This window comes from Acinonyx jubatus, chromosome E4, assembly GCF_027475565.1.
Source record: "Acinonyx jubatus isolate Ajub_Pintada_27869175 chromosome E4, VMU_Ajub_asm_v1.0, whole genome shotgun sequence".
Lineage (NCBI taxonomy): Eukaryota > Metazoa > Chordata > Mammalia > Carnivora > Felidae > Acinonyx > Acinonyx jubatus.
Window position 1 is genome coordinate 58,166,264 of NC_069395.1, and position 23,666 is coordinate 58,189,929.

Sequence of the window (23,666 nt, forward strand, 5' to 3'; positions counted from 1 at the left end):
TACTAACCTCCTCCAGGGGTCCAATGGCACACCACCTCAGGTCCAGGTTAGTGAGCAACTTCACTAGCTTTCTGTCTTGGCGCTGGGGCTGGTTTGGTAAGGCCATGCTCTCGCCTGGACTGAGAGCCCTTGCCTCGTCTCAGACTTTCCTGGGACCCCTCAGCCTCCCCGGGATTAAGTGTTCTTTCTCTGTCCCTAAAATGTCCATAAAGTATTTAACACAGAGCCTGGAACATAGAAAGTCTTGTTCAAGGGTGCTGTCTTTCTCCTCCCCACATCCAACCCAGCCTGCAGTCTCAGGGCCTGGGTACCTGTTCCCAGGGTCACTGACACACTCTGGACCGTGTCGGTCACGGGACCACCCTGGCCTGCATCCACACTGAGTCTTAACCACTGCTTAGACCTCAGCTCATCCTTTCTTCTTGGGCCAATCTCTAGGTCTTAAATCCGTTTTCTGGACTCCTGTCCCTTTGTGTCTTGCTTTAGATGACACTCATTTCCTCGGACTGTCGGTCTTCATTCCATTTTCCTGGGCCCAGATCTTGCTTACCAAGCCCTCCCTGCTACCATTCCAGCCCGGCTCTGCCAGCCAGCTTGGAAACCATTTCTGTGGTTCCTGTCTGACTTTGCCTAGGCCAGAAAAAAAAAAAAACAACCACCTCTGGTGTTTACTTTCCATTTCTATGGGACTTTCTTCTGAGAACTGAGGAGCCCCTGTGTCTGGACGGCATGGAACCTCCCCCAAGCTGTTGCCATGTTGAGTAAATACGATTTGCACGCTGCCTACGATCCACATAGTGGGACCTTTGTGTACAGGTCCGAATTGGGCTCCGCCCACCTCCCTGGCTCTGCCCCTGTTTCTCCATCCTCCACCTTGGCCCAGGGTCTAAGTAGCTGACAGTGTCTGGGCCTTGGATTAGGGAAACAAGGCACCAAGGGAGGCCTCTTCATCTGTAGCTTGGGAGGAGAAGCAATGAGGGGGCTCTGCCCGGGGGCTGAGGAACCCCTGCTCTTGGCTAAACGGAAGGTTCTCTTGCTCACCAGAAACAGGCCAGACACCCAGAGCCTTGAAAATATAAGGTGTGCTTGCTTCTTTGCACTTCTAGATCTACAGGGGATCTTAACCCGGTCATTTAAGGGATCTGCACTCTTCCAACAGGACCATACTTAAACCATCACTTCAAAGGGATCAACAGACAAGTCTCTCTGGGGATGCCACAGTGGTTCCAGAGTCTTCCTTTACACGCTTACCTTATATCCCTGACACTTCAGTTCACCCCAGTGTCCAGCCATTACCATCCTTGGACGATGCAAATGGCACTGGACCGGGAACCAGATGGGCCCATTCGACCCGCCTACATACTTAGGACACCTGCTGTGTGGGAAGCACTGTCCTTAAGAGCACTTGACACATTTCCTGTCACGCTCACAACACCGCTGCCAGAAGAAGAAACTGCCCAGAGTTGCTATTCAAGTTAGGAAGGGCCAGCCCCACAGTTATCTAGATTCCAAAGCTCTAGCTCTTTCCGGACCAACATGCTAGATAGCTCTAGACCTTTCCTGGAAGGGTTATCTTATTCAGTCATTAATATCTTAGTCTGCCATCAATCAATATTTACTGTTCTAGGCCCTGGGATATAATAGCAAACAAGGCAGGGTTCTTGCCCTTATGGGGTTGCTATTCCAGTGAGGGAAGCAAACAACGAACATACACACAGAGAAATAAGGTAGCTTGTTAAATGCTAAGGAAGAGAGAAAATAGGGCACTTTATCTCTGGGGGGTGTGGGAAGGCATTTATGAGGGAAGACATCATCCGAGTTAAACCCCAGCTGAGGAAAGGGTGGGGGGAAAACTCTCCTGAGCAGAAAGCACAGACCGAAACGAAGGCTGAGGGCCAGAGCGAAAAGCGTGGCAGGGACATGTTGGATACGTGAGACGAGGGGAGGTAAGGGCGACAGACAGCCTGGGGCCTGCCATGTGGGAAGCAATCTGTATTTTATTCGGAGGGAATGGAACGCCATTTGGAGGGTTTCAAGGACGGGTGTGACCTGGGTCACACATAAGAGGCTGTCTGTGGAGGACGGATGAGAAGTAGAAGTGGAGACCAGGAGGAAGGTTCTGGCAGTGGTCCAGGTAATGGTGGCGTGGCCAGACTTGCAGCAGGCAGGGGGTGCGAAAGGGTGCGCTGGGAGTAGGACAATGAAGAATTATTGATGCACCAGGTCTAGGACGCAAGGGACGAGAGTGGCCAAGGACGACTCCCGGAAGTCTGATTTGGACGACGGGACTCAGGGGTATTGTTTCCTGGGTTGGGGACGGCTTGTTGGGGAAAGAAATGTGACTGAGGGTAGATGGGGGATGAACAGGTCCTGCTTGCTCATGAAAGTCTGGACTGTCTGTAGATCCCCAAGTGGAGACAACAGTGCAGGGAGCCGAATGGACACCCACATCTGGAGCTCAGAGGAGGCATCCAGGCTGGAAACAAAACTCATTAGAGATGGTATTCGCAGTCACAGGACTAGATGAAATCATAGGATATACAGAACAGGGAAAGGAAGAGGTCCACAGACGGAACTCTGGGCCACCTGCTTATTGGCGCTGAGCTGGCTTCGCTCACAAAGGCGGGGACACGGCTCCTGGGGCTGCACGGCCAGCCCTGCAGACACTTCCCTGCAGACTGCAGACGGGAGGAGTGGGCGCCGGAAGGTTTCTGTGGCTTAGGTGACAGAAGGTAAGAAATCCTGGAATGTCACGGCCAGAAAAAACCTCATGTCCTCCACCCATGCTGCTGGCTCCCCTTATTCCTCATTTCTTGAGCATCTGTAGATACCACAGGACGCGCTGGGATAACGGTGGCCCTGACAGAGGAAACAGCCTGTTTTGGAGGAGGTGGGAGCGGAGGGGAGGTGAGGAAGGAGAATGGGAGCGGATGTGAACGCTGATCAGATATTTCACGTAAGGGGCGCCTGGGTGGCTCGGGGATAAACATCCGACTTTGGCTCGGGTCATGATCTCACGTGAGTTCGAGCCCCACGTCGGGCCCTGTGCTCTCAGCTCAGAGCCTGGAGCCTGCTCTCCCTCTCTCTCTGCCCCTCCCCCTCCCCCTCTGCCCCTCTCAAAAATAAACATTAAGTTATTATTTTTTTAAACCCAACAAATACTTCGTACAAGTCTAAAAAAGTCCCCAGTATCCCCTCCCTACCCACTTACAGGCTTTAAGGATCTGAAAATAGCAGGTGCTTGGCCTCTGAGAATCTCTCCCAGGGAAAACCCAGGTAAAGTACTGTGCTTGCAGGAAGGGCAGGCCCCTGACCCGAGGAGTGTGTCCCTCCTGAGGACCTTCAGGGCTTCCCATTTCCTCCCAGGATGTGGTGCTGTGGCCCAGCAGCATAGACAGAGTTCAGCAGCCCTCGATGGGCAGGACACCGTGCCGACTGCTCTCGTGGTTTCAGAATCAGTGTAGCCCACAGCCCCAGGTGCCTGGTGGCTCATCCAGGCAGGCTTAGTGGCAGTGGTGCAGGCAGGGCTAGGGGCTAGGTGCGTCCCAGGTAACAGCAGGGACAACAGAGAAGAGGGACAGAGATGCTCGTTCTAGTGCCATTATAGAGACAGGACCTTAAAAAATGTAATTTGGGAGATACGGTATGTTAAATTTCTTTATAAAGACCCGTTAACTATTGGACAAGCATAAGGAAAACATTTCTTTTGAGTCTGATGCGGTCGGCAATGCACAAGGACAATTTGATAGAAGTGGAAAGAGCAACTAATTCAGAGTCAGACCTGGGTTCTAGTCTTGGCTCTGACATATGTTGGATGCGGGCCTTTCTGACCCTGAGTTTCCTCATTTGTAAACAGAGTTGCTAACACCCGTCAGCCTTTGCTCCAACCCAGTGTGCAACACGTGCCCGGTCGTCCGGAGGCTGCACCGTCGTTTTCTCATACACACCAGCAAGTGGCTGATAGCCCCAGAGTCCCCACGAGATTCAGAATTAGCCTGGTCTATTCCAGGAAGCGTGCACAGCTGACTATGTTATCGTGCTGTCTGTGGGGCAGTAGAGCACACAGCTCAGTCTGGCTTTGAGCCAGACTGCCTGGGTTCAAATCCTGGCTCTGCATTCACTAGTTCTGTGGCCTCGGACAAGCTACCTTAAGCTTTTGTGTGCCTCAGCTTCTTTTCGTGCCTCAGTTTCTGTCTGTAAAATGGGGGATGATGAGGGTAGCACCTATGATATATGGTCACTGGAGGGAGTTGATGAGTTCATGCATGTAAAATGCTTCGAATGGGGCACGGAATGAAGTACGTGTTCCAGAACTGTTAGCTATTACTGAACGCTGGCTGTGGGGCTAGCGGCTCCCCTAAATATGCCAAGGGATGTCCAGGGTCTCGTCGAATCTACTCTTGCCCTTCCATTCCCTCTGGGTCACGGAAGCCTCAGGGGGAGCCCCAGCTGGCTAACATGGGCTCCCGCTGCTTCCTGCCATCCTCAGCTCAAGGGTGGGCTGTCTTATTACCTAGGCAGCCTCCTAACACTCCATCACTGGCTGTTCAAACCATCGCCGAGCAACTGGCATGCATAGGAACGCGTGATTAAAAACAGTAAGCGAAACTAAGCTTAATAGGATGGCTTTTAGGGTCATGACGTAGGTCCCAGCTGTCCAAAGCCCTGTCAAATCAAAGCAGCTGGATCAGACTATCAGATGAACGTTGAAGACGTGCCGCTTGCTCCATGAAGGAAGCCGGTCACCGAAGACCACGTGTTGCAGGACTCCACTTATACAGGAAGTCCAGAGGAAGCAAATCTTTGGAGACAAGAGAGTAGATTCCTAGTGGTGGCAGTTACTGTGTCGTAGATTACTACAGAGAGCAGTGGTTGCTGAGGGCTGGAGGGGAGGGGTAGACAAGGAGGGGGGGGTACGTGCCAAGGGGCATCTTCTTTGGGAGGTGATGAAAATGTTACAAAATCGACCGTGGTGATTGTTGCACGACTCTGTGAACACACTAAAAACTGTGGAATTTCACCCTTTAAATGGGTGAACTGTGTGACACGTAAATTTGCTCTCAATAAAGCCTGTTGGTTTGGGAGTGGGAGAGGCCAATGGAGAGAAAGCAGCTCTGTTTCCACGTTCCTGACTTCCCTTCCTTCATGGTCGGCCTCCTCTACCCACAGGCTCGGGCTTTCCCAGGCTCCCAGCATGCCTTACGTCTGCAGACCTTTCTAAGGAGTCTCTCCCAACTTGCTGCTGGAGGGGCTGATTATGCAGTCAGGTACCTTATAGGTTTGTAAGGACGACGGAATGAGTTTGAAGCCAAACACCCAGCAAAGAGCCTGACACTTAGGGGGCACTCAGTCCACGGTCACTCATTTATTTATCCACTCCGTGAATATTTATTGAACATCTATCATGTGCCCAACACTGCCTCAGTGTGGGGATATAAAGACGAAAGCTCGTGGTCTGGCGCTCAAGGAGCTTCTCGTCTACCTGAAAGAATAAGAAAACTACCACAATGCAGAAAGACCGCGGCTGCAATTGGGAAACGTGTGTCACTGTGATAGAAGCTCAAGAGAAGGGGACTTAAGCCACGTGGGTGACTCAGGGAAAGCTTCACCGAGGAAGTGATGCTTAAGCAGTCTGGAAGGCCGGGAGGGACGGAGGGACCGGGGGACGGTGGGGGGGGGGGGAGAGGGAAGAGGCCTCGTCAGGCACAGGGGACCCACTGGCAGGTGCAAAGTGTCAAAGTGTGGAAGACTATGTCTTAGGGAGACTTTAATTGGTTCAACGTGGGCTAAGCAGAAGGGGGGATAGAAAAGAGGTAGAGAAACAGAAAGCTGTGGCTTGCCCAGAGTTGAGGCATCTCCACAATTTAATTTAGGCCCTAGCGTTTCCCTGTTAGCTGTATTGACCCTGAGCAAATCTTGATTTCTCTGAGTCTCGGTTTCATCTCCTGTACAATCAGGGTGATAATCCCTGTCTCGCTGTGCTGGGATGAGGAGGATATGAGATGATGGCCACCAGAGCCAACACTTACTCCGAGCTTCCTCTGTGCTAGGCTCGTATCTTGGCACATGGGACGTGAACGATGCCAGCCGCGGTACTGAGGCTGCGCTACGGGATGTGGACTTTCTTCCCGAGGCTAGGGTGAGCTAATAAAACATTCTCATGGGGAGCTATAGGATTTGCTGTTTAGAAGCGTCCCTCTGGAAGCAGGTGGTACAACAACATGTATTTCCATCCCTTCTGGTCCTTGGGCAGCTGCCGCTCTGTGAAGGCGGTGCTGGTGGAAAGGGAAGTGTGTTTCCGTCCCCCTCGCCGCCTCCTTCGCTTTTCCTCCTTCTGGTGCGACTATAGCTTGTTACCACCTAACACGGGGAGCTCTCAGAGGCTTGCTGGTTAGGGACACCCGGTAGGTCCCGAGCATGATCTCGGATCGGTCCCTTTCTTGTGTCACTTGAGCTCCTGAAGCCTCAGCCTCTTCGTCTGTGCAGGGAGAATAACGCCCACCTCACCTTCCTCGCGGGAGAGTCGTGAGGCTCGGAGGACTCAAGGAGGAGAGGAAGCAGAGATGGCCAGGATGGGCACTGTCTGCACCCCAGAGTCTATGGGCTGCTGGGGAACAGAGATGGCTAAAACGTATCTAATGTGTGATGGATCTGCATGGTAGGCAGAAATGGGCCCCAAAGACGCCCACATCCCAATCCCTGGAACGTGTGGCTATGGTAGGTTCCGTGGCCAAGGGGAATGAAGGGAGCAGGTGGAATGAAGGTTGCTGACCAGCTGCCCTTAACATAGGGAGACTGTCCTGAATTAGCTGGGTGGTCCCAGTGCAGTGACGAGCGTTCCTAGATGTGGCAGAGCCGGGTGAAAGGGGGCTGCTAGCCGGAGTGAGGCTGTAAGGAGGGCGTAACCCACCACCCCTGGCCCTGAAGACGAGGAGGGCGACAGCTGAGCCGGGCAGGCAGCCTCAGAGCTGGAAAAGGAGGGGTTTTCTCCCCTAGAGCCTCCGGAAGTGACCCAAAAGAGACCCATTCCGGACTCGTGAGCGCCAGAACCGCAAAGCAACACACTTGAATTGTTGAAGCCACGAACTTTGTTACACTGGCCGTGGGAAAAGAGCGCGAGCCGGCAAGTTCTTGCTGAGCACCCGCTGGCCGTGTGTCTGGGCTGCGGGATCACAGTGCTGAAAACGACACACCTGCTCTCCCTGGAACCCACGTTTGGGGGGGGAGGGACCGGCAGTGAACAAATGAACGGGTGGATGTATCGTATGTGAGTGGTGCTAATGCTCTGAAGGGTTAGCCTGAAAAGGGGGCGCCGGGCACTGCTTCTGGGGCGTGATCACAGGAGACCCCCCCTCCCCCAGAGGAGGAGGGGGATGAGGGGCAGGGGGAGGAAGAAGAGGAGGAGGGGGAGGAAAGAGGAGGGGGGAGGTGACTCTCAGTTGAGGACGCTGTGAACTGAGGACACCATCCCTCTGAGCTGGGACCCGGTTCTAAGGGCCATGCAAAGTCACGGGAGGGTTTTAAGCAAAACCATTGGATTCACTTCTGTGATCCCTGTGGCTGAGAAATGGCTGGGGACAGGAGCCCAGTTTGGAAGTTGTTGCCATTGTCATAAAAGGTGAACAATGAGCATGTTGACAAGCCACTGCTGCCCACGGGGCCTCTGGCCAGGTCTGGATCTGCCAGGGCGGCCAGGAGGTGCGTTCGGGGAGGCTGAGTGCGGGGAACAGTGGAAGGGGCAGGAAGGGGGCCGAGATCCTGACAAATGTTGAGGGACAATGGCTGGGGGCAGTGGCCAGGATGAAAGCGAGTCTGGTGACAGGGGGCCCAAGGGTCTTGAAGGTCGGGAGTCTGCAATCTCGGATGTACAGCTGTTAGATGTCTAGCGTTATCTGGCCCCTCCTGCAATCTGCACCTTGAGTAAAGGCTATTCGTGCAAGTGGCAGCCTTTTATTTTTGCTTGCTTCCTTCCTTCCTTTCTTCCTTTCTCACCTTTATTCATCTTTGAGAGACACAGAGAGACAGCACGTGAGGGAGGGAGGGGCAGAGGGAGGAGCAGAGAGAGAGGGAGACACAGAATCCGAAGCAGGCTCCGGGCTCTGAGCTGTCAGCACACAGCCCAATGCGGGGCTCGAACTCACGAACCACGAGATCGTGACCTGAGCCGAAGTCGGACACCTAACCCACTGAGCCACCCAGGAGCCCCTATTGTGCTTTCTTGAGGGGTAAGAATCCCAAGCGTCTACGGCCCACCTTTCGTGGGTAAAGGAATAGCGTCAGGCCGCAGACTTTGTGGGTTCACCGGCTCAGAAGATGTAAACGAGCCCTTCCCACACGGCAGGCCCTCGGCCAGACTCCAGGGGTTTGTGGGTGAGCGGGCCGATGGGGCGCTTAGGGCTGCCGGCCTTGCAGGAGAGTGAGGACCAGGACTCCGCAGGGGCAGAGACCAGGGCTCAGAGGAGACCGTGAGCAACACGTCCATCCGGGATTCAGTGGCTGTCTCAAGGATGGCTTTACAGCCGTAGGGCTGGAGCCAGCATTCTGCCAACCTCGGGAGTCTGCCAGACGAGGGAGTCTTCCCAGACTGGCAAGGGACAGGACTCAAAAGCACTTTGGGAGAAAGGATTCCCACCCAGGATGGGTGCCTGTCCAGGTGGTGCGGGGAGGAGTCAGGATCCTGCCCACGTCTCTGGCGGACAGGGGCTCCCTTTCCAGAGAGGGAAGTCCGGGGAGAAGAGCTGGGTGGTGAGAGGCAGGGCCAGCCCCAGGAGCGGAGGGCTCTCAGGAGGGTCAGGGGTCAGCCCCCGCCCCCCGTGCCTGCCGGGGATTTCTGGAGTCTGCACCCTCGGTTTGAAACCTGGCTCCTGCTACAAGGTGAGCTGGGGTGCAGAGGAGCGGCGGCCCCCCCAGCCTTGCCTGTCGGGCGGCCTCTGAACAGCTCAGCTTCTTGTTTTTGTTTATAATTTGTAGGCCAGACGGGAGTGTTTAAAAGAACTGACTCCGCATAGCCGGCAGGGCTGATCTGGTGGGTTTTCCCCCACCGAGGCCGACAAATCAACCTACGATCCGTGGCTCTCCAGTGAGCTCAGAAGGGCCCTGTCTCACACTGCTTAGTGCCGTAACAAGGCCCGTTTCACTGAGAGCCCCTCAAGTCTGAGGTGCGGGGTGGGGTCCGGGGAGCCACGCCCGGGGGTCATAGCCGCAGCCCCCTGGGGGCCCCGCATGAGAACCTAATTAGGAGCCATTCCTGCTTCCGGGGTGAGCGTGGCGGCGAGCATGTGTCCTGGGGTCCGGGACATTTGTCCTTCAGGCCGCAGCAGAAAGCCGAGACATGCCTTCTAAGATTAGAACGAGTCACCCAAGGACCCGGGCCTGCCTCCCGGTCAGCTGCAGCCTCTCCTGTTACAGCAGCTCCCCTGCCCTCCCCTCCTCCCTCCACGTCTGGGGCTGGACTTTTAGCAGGGAGCCCCTGGGGATGCTCTGCAGGTTGGGTCACCGCAGGCAGGGCGCACGGCCGGGCCCTCCACTCCCTCCCTGCTCCCTCCTGTGGTTTTACCACATCTTGGCCTCGTTCATTCATTCATTCATTCATTCATCCGTCCATCCATTCTTCCTGTCCCTCCAGGCCCCGGGCCAGGACAGAACAATAAACTAGTTCTTCCATCACGGAAGCTACAGTCTAGTGAGGGAGCCATGAGTTCCACGGTCATCATTATTCTTACCCCAGTTGATTGTTCACCAGGGAGGAGAACGATACCCGGGGAAAGGACAGGGAGAGCAAGTGACAAGGGGACCTGACCCGACGATCGTGTTTAAACTGAGCTCTGAAAACTAAGCAGAAGGGGTGCGAGTGAGATGCGGTGGGGAGGGGAGGGGGTGGCCAAGAGCATTCCAAGGAGAGCTGACACAAAGGCCAAGAACCGAGAACAGGTGTTTGCGGTAATGAAAGGAGGCTGGAACTCGGAGAGCTTATCAAATACCCACAGTTTTGCAAGACTGTCTCCTTCTGCTGTAACCTCCGAGCACAGGGACCATGTCTTATTCATGTCCCCATCCCCTAGCCCATTGCCTGGCCCACGTTAAGTGCTCGAGAAATGCCAGTAAATGAATGAATGAAGAAACGAATGACGCCACGGTAGGAGCCAACAGCACTGGGCTGACATTGTGAAAGCTTGATAAATATAGATCAGGACCTTGGAGTGAAAATGGAAACAAAGTGTCAGCCAGGGTTGGCTCTGGGCATACCAGAGCTGAATATTTTCATTAAGGCTCATTGACTCATCCAAGGTCACTGCAATCATAACTGGAGGGCAAGGAAGGGGCAAGGAATGAGATCTTCCTTGCCCAGTCGAATACTTAGCAGTCTGACCCTCCAACCTCTGCTTGGAGCTGGGCAATCCGTTATAATTTCGTATTCCCATCCCTGGCATCTGTCGTCTCCAGTTTTAACAACCCAATCTATCCTCAAACATGACCTATCTAAAACATCCTTAAAATCTGTCCATTTCTTTATCTAGAGTGGTTGAATCTTTGTGCTCGCCTGTCGATATTTTCGGACGCGTTTCGCCACGGAGCAGACTGAGGCAAAGGGAGGCACGGGTCCCCTGCCAAAGTAGAATGGCGTCTGTGCCAATGGATCTGAGGCCCACAGCTCTGCCCTGACCTCTGCCACCGTCCTCCACACCTTTGCTGCCCAGGCCGCTCTCGGCAGGAGTCTGTGATCCCTGATGTGTCCTAGAGGCCCCATACACAGGACAGGCTCCACCTGCCCTGGAAGCCTACCCAGCTGGGAGGGGCCGGAGGTCTTGAAGCTCTTATTTAATGACCTTTCCCATCTCCTCTTGCCACATCCTTCAAAGAAGAGAAAAGAAAACCACCTGCCTGAGTTTAGTTGCTTCACTTGAAAGGTCTATTGGGTTTTATAGAACAAAACTGCTGGCTTCCTTGGCCTGAAAAGGGGAGACAGGAAGGGTGGGGAGTTTGGCCTTCAGCCTGCAGAGGCTGGTCGATGGCCACACCTCCCTTTCTCCTCTACCCTTCATTCCAGCTGCTCCCTTGGGGCCTGGTGGGAGCGGTCCCTCCAGGTGCTGCTTGACAGCATTCCAGGGCAGCAGCCCCTTGTGAGTGCAGACCTGCGTGCAGTGACTGCAGGGCCACTGGGTCCCCGTTGTACCCAACGTTGTCAACACTCGGAGTGATTTATCCACACCCACTGCCATCACTGAACCGTCTCTCTTTAGAAACTCGTTTTGAATTAATAATAGCAATAATAAAGCAGCTAACATGCCGCGTGTTTACCATGCCGGGTGCTGTGTTAAGATTGTCTCCTTCAAGTCTCACAACATCCCTGGGACACGGGTTTCGTAGTCACCTCCAATTTGCGGATGGGAGAACAGACAGCTCCAGAACTGGCTCAGTACTGCACAGCTACCCATGACGGGCCTGCCATCCACATGCACACGGTTTACAGAAGCCCGTGTCCTAACCACAGTACCACGCGGCCTCCGGCAGAAAAGCATTGGTGAGTTCACATTTTGAGATTACAAAGTACTGCTGAATTAAGTAAAAATAAGACAAACGACCCAATTAAAAAAAAAAAAAATGGGCAAAGGTTTTGAACAGACACTTCACCAGAAAAGATATATGAGCGGCTAATAAGCACATTAGTGATTAGGTAAATGCGAACTAAAACTGCAAAGAGACACGACCACACGCGCACAAGATGGCTCAGATGCACCAAACCGACAAGACCACACGTCGGTGACGCTGTAGAGCAACCGGAAAGGAAATCTCTTCCCATTGGTGGGAATGCTACACGGAAACTGGAACGCCCTTCCCATTGGAGGGAACGCTACACGGAAACTGGAACGCTCTTCCCATTGGTGGGAACGCTACATGGAAACTGGAAATCTCTTACCATTGGTGGAAACGCTACACAGAAACTGGAACGCCCTTCCCATTGGAGGGAACGCTACACGGAAACTGGAACGCTCTTCCCATTGGTGGGAACGCTACATGGAAACTGGAAATCTCTTACCATTGGTGGAAACGCTACACAGAAACCGGAAGCTCCTCCCATTGGTGGGAACGCTAAATGGATAGCCACTCAGAAAAATATTTTAGCAGCTTCCCATCAAGTCACACACACGCTAACCTAAGAGCAGTGAAAACATATTTCCACATAAAAACTCGTATGTAAATATTTAGAGCAGTTTTATTATTAATAGCCCAGATCTAGAAACAACCCAAATGTCCATCAACTGGTGAGGGGGTAAACAAAAATACTGAGTGATACTTGTATTATAGAATACTACTTAGCAAAAAAGGAATAAACCAGAGCTACGCACAACAACATGGGTGAATCCTGAAAGCATTATGCCAAATGAAAGAAGTCCGGCACAAAACACTACCAGGATGATTCCATTTACATAATATTTTTAAAAGGCAAAAGCTATAATGACAGCAGATCGCTGATTGCCCGGGACCGAGGGTAGGGACGGGGGACTGACTGCAAAGGTACAAGGGAACTTTCGAAGTGAAGGAAATGTTCTATCCCTCGGCTGTGATTTACACCTTATGGTGGGGAGTACATGAACGTACATAGTTGTCAACACTCATCAATTTGTACATTTAAAATAGGTGAATTTTACTGTGTACAGATTTTACCTTATGAATGTGATAAACATTTAAAGCATTAAAAAAAAAAGTACTCATCAAATTAAAACGTTTTTAAAGGTTGAGGTTGCACTTTGTCTGCACTTGCCCCGGGGCTAGGGACCCCAGCCTGGTCCCAGGATGCCAGCCCCGTGGGCCCAATGGCATTGGCAAGATGGCACCACGGTTGCAGGAGGTTGGCAGCCCCTGGAAGCCTCTAGGAGCGGGCCACACCCAGCCATTCCCGTCCAACCCAGGGCAGCTGCCAGCACTCATTTAGCAAGAATGGTGAAGCAAGTACAGAATTTGAAGCCTGAAAAGGCCCGGTTTTTCACCATTCACGGGTGGTGGAATCTCAGGCAACTGCCTGGTTTGCTCAGAGTCTCATCGGTAAAATGTGGCTAATAACAGCCCCTGTGGCGTCACGGGGACTCTAAGAGTTAGTGTTTGATTAGACGGTTTGGGTTCAAATCCACATCCTGCCTCTTACTAGATCTATGATCTTAGGCAAGACTCTTAACTTTGCTGAGTCTCAGTTTCTCCACTTGTAAAATAAGGCTTTTTTTAAAAAATTTTTTTAACGTTTTAATTTATTTTTGAGACAGAGAGAGACAGAGCATGAGCGGGGGAGGGGCAGAGAGAGAGGGAGACACAGAATCTGAAACAGGCTCCAGGCTCTGAGCTGTCAGCACAGAGCCCGACATGGGGCTCGAACTCACGGACCGTGAGATCGTGACCTGAGCTGAAGTCGGCCGCTTAACCGACTGAGCCACTCAGGCGCCCCTAAAATAAGGCTTTTAATAGCACTTGCCTCATCTGATTATATTATTCGGGCTATAAAGCCCAAATGAGATCATGCACGTAAAGCCTGGCACATAACAAGCTTTCCCTCACCCGTTAGCCATTGTCGTTGTCACTTAAGATACTGACTGCCACACAGTAGGTGTTAGTTGGGACGTGGGCTCCCTCGCACTCCTTGCAGGGATGCCTGGCTGCTGCCAGTTGGTCTTGAAGAATTGCAAGGGCCGGGCAGGGACCTGCCAAGTCACTTTCATTCTCCTCCTGCAGCACAAGCTGGCAGACCAGGTGGGTTGGCATTGCAGCTCAATGTCAGAGGGATTTACAAATGGGAATCTTCTGAATCACACAAAAGAATCAAGTGTGATTCTGGACCCCAGCCACAAGCAGCCTCACTCGCAGCGGGGCCGTCCGTGTGCTGGGTCATGTGAATGTCTTGGGGGTGATGGGGGCGGGACCAGCCATCAGAGGGAGGCCTGCCTCGGGTTTCTGTAGGTGGGGAAGGGTCTTGCCTTTCACCCAGGGCCCTGCACCACGAAGGGGCCGTAAAAGGAGAAAGCCCCATGGCCAGAGTGTGAGGGCTATGCCTGCCCCTGCAGGTACAAGTCCGACCAGGATAGCTTCTCAAGAGGGAGCAGAGGCCCTCTGGGGCTACTGTGGGCGAATGGCTTGAGCAGCTCTCCAGGGAACATGGCTTGGGTCCAAATGGTGCAGGAGTGGGAATAAGGGGTTAAGTTTCTGGGCAGACATGCTCTGTCCTGCAGAAGGGAATATCCAGATGAGTTATTTCAAGAGCTGAGCAGCCTGAGGGCGGGGAGGCCACTGACCCAGCAGTCAGGGGAGCTGCGTGAACACTTTGCCCTTCTGTTTCCTCATCTGCGAAATGAGGGGCTCACTGAGGCCCTTAAAGCTAGCTCACTCTTTATTTTTTCACATTAACGTCACTCTGAAGAAAACGAATACCTAGGTCATCTTTCTTGTGGAGATGGAAACGGAGGGAGGAAGCCGAAGTTCACGCAGAATCGGAGCAAACTTTGCCAGCAAGCTCAGGAATCCCAAGGAGATCAGAGTGGTACGGGCCTGACCATCTTTACACATAGCTCTCCTCCTCCTCCTTCCAAGGAAGAGTCGAAGAATGGACCCCCCCTCCCATTCTCAAACCGGAAATCAGATGGGCAACGTGATGTAATCCCTTCATTCCAATTGGCAAACTGGGCTCAGGAATTCTTTTGGGAAGAAGGGTTTCAGAAGAGCAAGACGGCATGGCTCAAATGGCCTACGAAGCGTTTAGCACTCAAGAGAAAGTGGACGAAAACCCAGCAACGAAGAACAACGACCAAACTGGATCCGGGGGTACGAGGCCCGGAGACGCGTACCTGTGAAGGGACAAAGTAAAGGAGTACGAGAGAGGCCGGTTCTTTCCTGTGCTGCTGCCCCAGGTGGGGAAAGAAGAACCCTCGCTCTGGTTTTCTTTTAAAGTTTATTCATCGGGGAAGCCTTACAAAGAAGTCACAACAGGCTTGGTTTTCTTTCATTCACACCCCTCGGCTTGTTTGCTATCTGTGCACCCAGGGGCAGGTGCAGCCTCGCAGTTCTGAAGGGGGAAGGGTTGAGGCAGGCTAGTGCCTGCCTAGGGCTCTAAGAATTAATGGACCCGCAAGGAAGCTCTGGGGGTAGGTGCGGACAGGCACCCTAGCGTGGGTGACTCCCTGGGGCCCTGTGGGAAGAAGGAGGGATCCTTTCCACATGGGGCTCCCAGGTTCTGGGCAGAAATTCATCACAAGAAACCCGGAAAGGGTCCTTCCCGTGGTGAGCACACAAACACACTGATCCCAGCCCAGGAAGCAATGAGTACAGGGCCGAAGACACAAATAAACCAATCTCCTCCCCCTGTCCTCTTCTCCGCTTCTGTTGTCTCCTCCACTGCCTGCACATAGGAAGTTTCTCTAGACACCAGCGAATCTGCTCCTCACTTATTGGGCACAAGATGGCTTGGTTTTTTCGTAATGTTTATTTATTTTTGAGAGAGAAACAGAGAGAAAGAAAGAGAGCAAGTGCGAGCGGGGGAGGGGCAGAGAGAGAGGGAGACACAGAAGCCGAAGCAGGCTCCAGGCTCGGAGCCGTCAGCACAGAGCCCGACGCGGGGCTCGAACTCACGAACCGCGAGATCATGACCTGAGCCATAGTTGGACGCTTAACCGACAGAGCCACCCAGGCGCCCCCGATTTGGTTTTTCTTATCGACAATGGAGCTGTGGTCATCCCAGGCAATACTTAATCCCATCACATCCCCCCAACACCTGCTCACTGCCTCCAGGGAGCCCGGGAAGGCCTTTGCTATGGCTTTTCCGGGAGAGGTGGCTCCACTCTCAGAGGCTTCCAGGCCCCTTCACACACAGGGAATCTGGGAGTGCAAAAGGACCTCCTTAACCCCCACGGAAAACAGAGAGGAAGCGGTGCTTATTTCCACCTCAGGGTCAGCATGGTATGGTAACGAGGTCACACGGGCCCCGCCAGCCTGCTGTCCAAGCTCAGGCCGGTGAGCTGCAGTGAGAGGGCTCAGAGTCCAAAGGAGAGTCTAGTCCCAGATCTGCCCCTCTCAGCGGGGACCCGTCTCCTCTAGAAATCATTCCCTCGTCTGTAAAATGAGGATGATACCTGCTACATAGGATCATTACGAAGATTAAATGAAATGAGTGTGGGAAGTGTCTTACGAGCCAAAAGTTATTGTTCCTACTTTCCACCAATTTGATTTAATCTCATCAAGAGATGGTTCTCAACAAGAACTGGTCCTTGTTAGGGTTAGGACCTGCTTGGTCGTTGAGACATTTAAGTTAAGCAGGGACTTCTCCATAGGTTCATCACTGCAGGTATTTTAAAGCCAAGCAAGATTTAAAAAATTTTTTTTAACGTTTATTTATTTTTGAGACAGAGAGAGACAGAGCATGAACAGGGGAGGGTCAGAGAGAGAGGGAGACACAGAATCCGAAACAGGCTCCGGGCTCTGTGCTGACAGCACAGCTGACTCACAAACCGCGAGATCATGACCTGAGCCGAAGTCGGCCGCCCAACCGACTGAGCCACCCAGGCGCCCCATGCCAAGCAAGATTTTAAAAAGATACAATATTTCCCCAGAAGTCATGGCTAAACCTCATTTTAGTGAAGGCCAGAGAAAGTTCCTGAAAAATAAAAGCAATCAGATGGCCCACAGACACATGAAAAGATGCTCAACATCAATCAACCTCAGGGAAATACAAATCGAAACGCCAATGAGATTATCACCTCATACTCGTCAGAACGGCTAAAATCAAAAGCACACGAAACCACAAATGTCGGCAGGGATGTGGAGAAAAAGGAACCCTCTCACACTGTTTGTTGGTGGGAATGCAAACTGGTGCAGCCTCTGGAAAACTGTATGGAGGGTCCTCAAAAAATTACAGATAGGATTACCACATGATCCAGTAATTTCACTACCGGGTATTTACCCAAAAAGAACAAAAATACTAACTCAAACAGATATACGCACTCCCGTGTTGATTGCAGCCTTATTTATAATAGCCAAATTATGGAACAAACCCAAGTGTCCATCAATAGATGAATGGATACAGAAGATGTGGTATATATACAATGGAATATTACTTTTTTACTCAACCATAAAAAAGGAACGAGATCTTGCCATTTGCAACCACATGGATGGATCTAGAAAGTACAATGCTAAGTGAAATAAGTCAGACCGAGAAAGACAAATACCACGTGATTTCACTCACATGTGGAATTTAAGAAACAAAACAAAACAAAGAAAAAAAGAGATAAACACAAAACCAGACTCTTAACTATAGAGAACAGAGAGGTTACCAGAGAGGAGGTGGGTGGGGGGAAGGTGAAAACAGGTGATGGGCACTGAATGATGCATAGAATTTTTTTTTAATGTTTATTATTTTTGAGAGAGAGAGAGAGAGAGAGAGAGAGACAGAGAACAAGCAGGGAAGAGGCAGAGAGAGAGGGAGACACAGAATCGGAAGCAGGCTCCAGGCCCCGAGCTGTCAGCACAGAGCCCGACGCGGGGCTCGAACTCACAGACCACGAGATCATGACCTGAGCTGTAGTCGGCCGCCCAACCGACTGAGCCACCCAGGCGCCCCTAGAATTGTTAAATCCCTATGCTGCATGCCTGAAACTGACAGAACACTGCCATATGCGAACTACACCGGAATTAAGATTAAAAACATTAAAAAGCAATCAATCAGCAAGTTGATTTGTTGAGAGAAATTCAGTCATGGTCCCTGCTCTGTGGAGTCCAGTTGGGGAAATCTGAACCAAAAATAAAGCAGGAGCGAGTGACGAAGATGACAGTCGTATCCATGGGGGCATGACTAGTGGCCCCAGGGAATAGCGCAGGCGGTAACTGTTGCTGCATGTGAGGACCCAGGAAGGAGAAGCCACGGGGTAAGGACGGGGGTAAGACTGGATCAGAAGGTGGTTACAGACAGTGCTCTGGAGACCGCGTGTTTGACTCCTAGCCCCACTCTGCTCCTGATGTGACTATGGGCAGGGAACTTCGCCTCTTGCGGTTTCGGGGGCCTCATCTGTAAAGTGAGGATAGCAATATTTACATCAGGGTCTTGTCTAAGATTCAAAGGAGAGCGTGCATACAGTGCTTAGCACGGAGTCTGGCACGTAATAAATGCTCGATCAGTGCAGGCTATTATTAAACATGAAGCCAAAGGACTGAGAATTTATCCTGAATCTGTCAGGAGTCCATCGGGGAGTTTAAAGAAAAAAAAATTTGTCCTGAATTCTTACAAGGCAAACCACACTGCAAAGAGGCACTCGAGCAGCCCACAGTGGTGCAGACAGCCTTTTGGAGAAAAGGCTGGGTGTCCAGGGAAGGTGTGGGACACCCAGCTCAGGCGGCAGGAAGGGATCCTGTGACCTCGGAGGCTCTGGAGCGAGGGCATGGGGAGTTCAGGGACATTCCACATTTATTCTGCCAGAAAGACGGACAAAATATAGAAGACAGCTGGGAAAATGGAAGGAAAAATCCCATTTAAGGAGCAAACGGAGGAGGGGGCTGTCAGGGGCGGGAAGAGAAGACAGAGGCTAAGAGCTGGAGATAGAAAACTCCAGACTGGTATCAGCTATAGGATCTGGCCAGAGAATAGACACGTGGTCTGAGGGGAGCCTGGAATAACAGTTCCCAGCATGCTTTGCTAAATTCCCACGCCTGGCTCTGGGGTTCATGACATTTTTTTTTTAATTGATAGTCTTTTTTTTTTTTTAATTTTTATCTTTTTAAGTTTAGAGAGAGACAGAGCACAAGCGGGGAGAGCGAGCAGAGCACAAGCGGGCAGAGCGAGAGGGAGACACAGAATCGGAAGCAGGCTCCAGGCTCTGAGCTGTCAGCACAGAGCCTGACCGGGGCTCGAACCCACAAACTGCGGTATCATGACCTGAGCTGAAGTCAGGTTCTTAACCGTCTGAGCCACCCAGGCGCCCTGGGGTTTATGACATTTTGAAGGCACTGAGATTAGTTAGCTGAAGCACAGGACACAACAGCAGAGTACAGGATAAAACAGTGTTAAAATGAAGTACTTCCCTTTTTTTTTTTTTTTAAATTTTTTTTTTCAACGTTTATTTATTTTTGGGACAGAGAGAGACAGAGCATGAACAGGGGAGGGGCAGAGAGAGAGGGAGACACAGAATCGGAAACAGGCTCCAGGCTCCGAGCCATCAGCCCAGAGCCTGACGCAGGGCTCGAACTCACGGACCGTGAGATTGTGACCTGGCTGAAGTCGGACGCTTAACCGACTGCACCACCCAGGCGCCCCAGTACTTCCCTTTTTTAACTAAGAGAGAAATTCTAGAAGCTTTTAAAAAGAAGCTCCTCTAGCTGTAAAAAAAAAAAAAAAAAGCAAAACTTTTTTTATGGCAAAAATACTGTAAATGAAGTAAAGAGAAAACAATAGATCTGGAAGTGTTTGTAACAGATGAAAAGGAGATGGTATCTGTTATGTAAAGTGCTCTTACAAAATGACAAGAACAATGTGTAACAAAGGATATAAACAAGCCATTCACAGAAAAGCAAACCCCAAAAGTCCAGGAAACGTAAAAGATGCTCAAACTTGTGAGTTGGCAGAGAAATATAAGTTAAATTAACCCTAAGACTTCTCTTTATGTTTATCAGACAGGTCACGGGGGAGGCAGGAGAGGAGAGAAATAGTTATTGCTGTTTGGGAAACAGGAAAAAGGAACCATCATACGTTGCTGGAGGAAATGTGAGTTCTTACAGCCTTTTGGGGAAGTTATCTGTCAATATTTATTAAATTAGATTACACAAACCTTGCAATTCAGCCCCATGCTCCTGAGAATATACTCCATAAACATAAAAGGCCCAGCATATAAGGACGTGGAGGCTGATTGCGGCCCTGTTTATAGCGGCAAAACACTGGGAACAGAGCAAAATACCCATAAAGAGGGAAATGGTTTATGGCCCATCCACGTAATGGGTTATTATGAAACCATTAAAAAGGATGAATTAGAGCCCTCCAAACTTCCATGAAAAATTGTAAATTGAGAACAGTAAGATGCACAGAAGTCTGTATAATACGACTCCAGTTTGGGGTGCCTGGGTGGCTCAGTCAGTTAGGCGTCCGACTTCAGCTCAGGTCACGATCTCACAGTTTGTGAGTTCGAGCCCCGCGTGGGGCTCTGAGCTGACAGCTCAGAGCCTGGAGCCTGCTTCGGATTCTGTGTCTCCTTCTCTCTCTGTGCCCCTCCCCCACTTGTGCTCGGTCTCTCAAAAATAAATCAATGTAAAAGAAAATTTTTAAAAATACGACTCCAGTTTTATAAAGCAACGCTAAGCGACCCATCTCACTAGGTGTGTGTATCTACAGGAGTGTGTTTGCATAACATATATGCAATGACTTACATAGGATAGAATACTTTTATCCTACAGAAAGGGCTATGTGAGATTTCTGGAGGCTGGGGTGGTGAGGAGGGAAGCTGATTTGGAGGAGGCAAATCAAAAGGAAAACACTGCCTGTAAAACCCAATACGCTTGCTATCATTTCAGTTACATCGCGTTGTGTATATGTATTTGAGTGAGTAAATTAGAACTGATTTCTGGGGTTGCCCGGCATTTTTTCAAAGGAAAGCAAGCACATTGCCAAGACATATAATAAGGTAAACATAACGAAAAATGTTTGCATACTGAAATGAGACTCTGAAACTCTACTCCCCAAATCTTTCGGGAAGGTCTGGTTGGAACAGGGGAACGAATACCTGAAAACAACTCTGGAGTGGGTCGTCAGTCCTCTCAAAATATCAAAACCAGGACCTGAGTGTCAGGGGACAGGGCACATATGCCCAGATGGGAGGAGAAGGAGGAAGCAAAGTTAATAATTCCATAAAAATACTGTGTTGCATTTGTTATGATGAGCACCGGGCGACGTATGGAATTGCTGAATCACGATATTGTACACCTGAAACGAACATAGCAACCTATGTTGACTATACTGATACTAAAATAAAATGAATCCAGTATCCGAATATGACTCAGTGATCAAAAAGAATGAAATCTCTTCATTTGCAGCACCAAGGAAGGAACTAGAGTATATCATGCTAAGCAAAGTAAGTCAATCAGAGAAAGACAAATACATGATTTCACTCATAGGTGGACTTTAAGAAACAAAACAGATAAACATAGGGAAGGGAAGGAAAAGTAAGATGAAAACAGGGAGGCCAACCATAAGATTCTTAGATACAAAGAACAAACTGAGGGTTGCTGGAGGGGAAGTGGGCAAGGGGATGGGCTAAATGGATGATGGGCATCAAGGAGGGCACTTGTTGGGATGAACACTGGGTGTTATGTGTAAGTGATGAATCACTGGGTTCTACTCCTGAAACCAAGACTACACTGTATGTTAACTAACTTGGATTTCAAGAAATGAATTAAAAAAAAAAATGTGTCGGTATCACAATTTCGGACCTCAAGTTATATAACAAAGCTGTAGTAATCAACATAATGTGGCACTGGCACAAAAATAAACACACGGATCAATGGAGAAGAATATAAAACCCAGAAATAAACCTACAACTATATGACCAATTAGTTTTGGACAAAGCGGGAAAGGCTATGCAATGGGAAAAGGACAGTCTCTTCGACAAATGGAGTTAGGAAAACTGGGCAGCGACACGCGAAAGAAATAAACTGGACCACTTTCTCACAGCATACACAAAAATAAATTCAAAATGGTTTAAAGACCTAAGTGTGAGACCTAAAACCATAAAAGTCCCAGAAGAGAGCAGAGGCAGCAAGGTCTCTGACACCAACCATAGCAACATTATTCTACATATGTCATCCAAACAAAAAGCTTCTGCACAGTGAAGGAAACAGTCAACAAAACTAAAAGGAAATCTACAGAATGGGAGAAGATATTTGCAAATGACACGTCCAATAACAGGTCAGTATCCAGAATATATAAAAAACTGATACAACTCAACAATCAAAAACCAACAATCCAATTAAAAATGGGCAGAAGACATGAACAGACATTTCTCCAAAGAAGACATACAGATGGCTAAAGGACACATGACAAGATGCTCAACATCACTCATCAGCAGGGAAATGCAACTCAAAACCACAATGAGACATCACCTCACACCTGTCAGAATGGCTAAAAACAACACAAGAAACAACAGGTGTTAGCAAGGATGTGGAGAGAAAGGAACCTTCTTGTACTGGTGGTGGGATTACAAACTGGTGCAGCCACTGTGGAAAACAGGACGGAGGTTCCTCAAAAAGTTAAAAATACTACCCTGTGATCCAGCAATCGCACTACTAGGTATTTACCCAACGAACACAAAAATACTAATTCAAAGGGATACATGCACCCCAATGTTTGTAGCAGCATTATTTAGCATAGGCAAATTATGGTAGCAGCCCAGGTATTCATCAACAGATGGAAAAGAAGATGTGGTATATATATACAATGGAATATCACTCAGCCATAAAAAGAATCAAATCTTGCCATTTGCAACAACATGGATGGAGCTAGGAGTATAACGCTAAGTGAAACAAGTCAGTCAGAGAAAGACAAACACACATGATTTCATTCACACGTGGGATTTAAGAAACAACACAAACGAGCACAGGAGAGACAAACCAAGAAACAGACTCCTGACTACAGGGGACAAACTGGTGGTTAGCAGTGGGGAGGTGGGTGGGGGATGGGGGAAATAAGTGATGGGGATTAAGGAGTGCCTTTGTTATGATGAGCACCGTGTGATGTATGGAATTGCTGAATCACGATACTGTACACTTGAAACGAACATAACACCGTATGGTGACTATACTGACACTAAAATAAAATGAAAAAAAAAAAGGTACTGTGTCACTACGTTTAAATTTTTTTGTTTAATGTTTATTCTTGAGAGAGAAAGATAGGGCATGAGTGGGGAAGGGGCAGGGAGAGAAAGGGAGGCACAGAATCTGAAACCGGCTCCAGGCTCTGAGCTGTCAGCAGAGAGCCCGATGCGGGGCTCGAACTCGGAAACGGTGAGATCACGACCTGAGCTGAAGTCGGTAGCTCAACCGACTGAGCCACCCAGGTGCCCCTGTGTCACTAACTTTAAAAATATGCACCTTGAAGCTGTTTTTAGGCTTAGTAAAATCTAGGCGAATTTACCCCATTTTCAGGAGCCCCAAACACATTTTTTAAAAAAATGTTTCATGCAGTATTTGAATCCAAACACATTTTTATTTATTTTTTTTTAATTTTTTTTTTAACGTTTATTTACTTTTGAGACAGAGAGAGACAGAGCATGAACGGGGGAGGGTCAGAGAGAGAGAGGGAGACACAGAATCTGAAGCAGGCTCCAGGCTCTGAGCTGTCAGCACAGAGCCCGACGCGGGGCTCGAACTCACGGACTGCGAGATCATGACCTGAGCCGAAGTCGGACGCTTAACCGACTGAGCCACCCATGCGCCCCCCAAACACATTTTTAAATCCCGTCCCTTTGCTGTTACAGACTGCTCTCTGCTCAAGGAAACGATCGATCCGAAGCCAAAGCGCCCCCTTCCGGGTCAGCATATACTCAGAAAAAAACCAATTACGAGACAAGAGAAAGGAGAAAGAGATCATTTCCTTTAGGCCCCACACCCTGATTTTCTACAGATCTTGGACCACTCAGCACGGGTACATTTCTACCCTC

At 50.1% G+C, this 23,666-nt stretch overlaps 1 protein-coding gene across 4 annotated transcripts in view; it reads right to left on the reverse strand.

Annotated features, from left to right (window-relative positions):
• Positions 1–23,666, reverse strand: part of RCSD1 (RCSD domain containing 1) — a 72,221-nt gene that overhangs the window by 23,166 nt on the left and 25,389 nt on the right. The window lies entirely within an intron of this gene.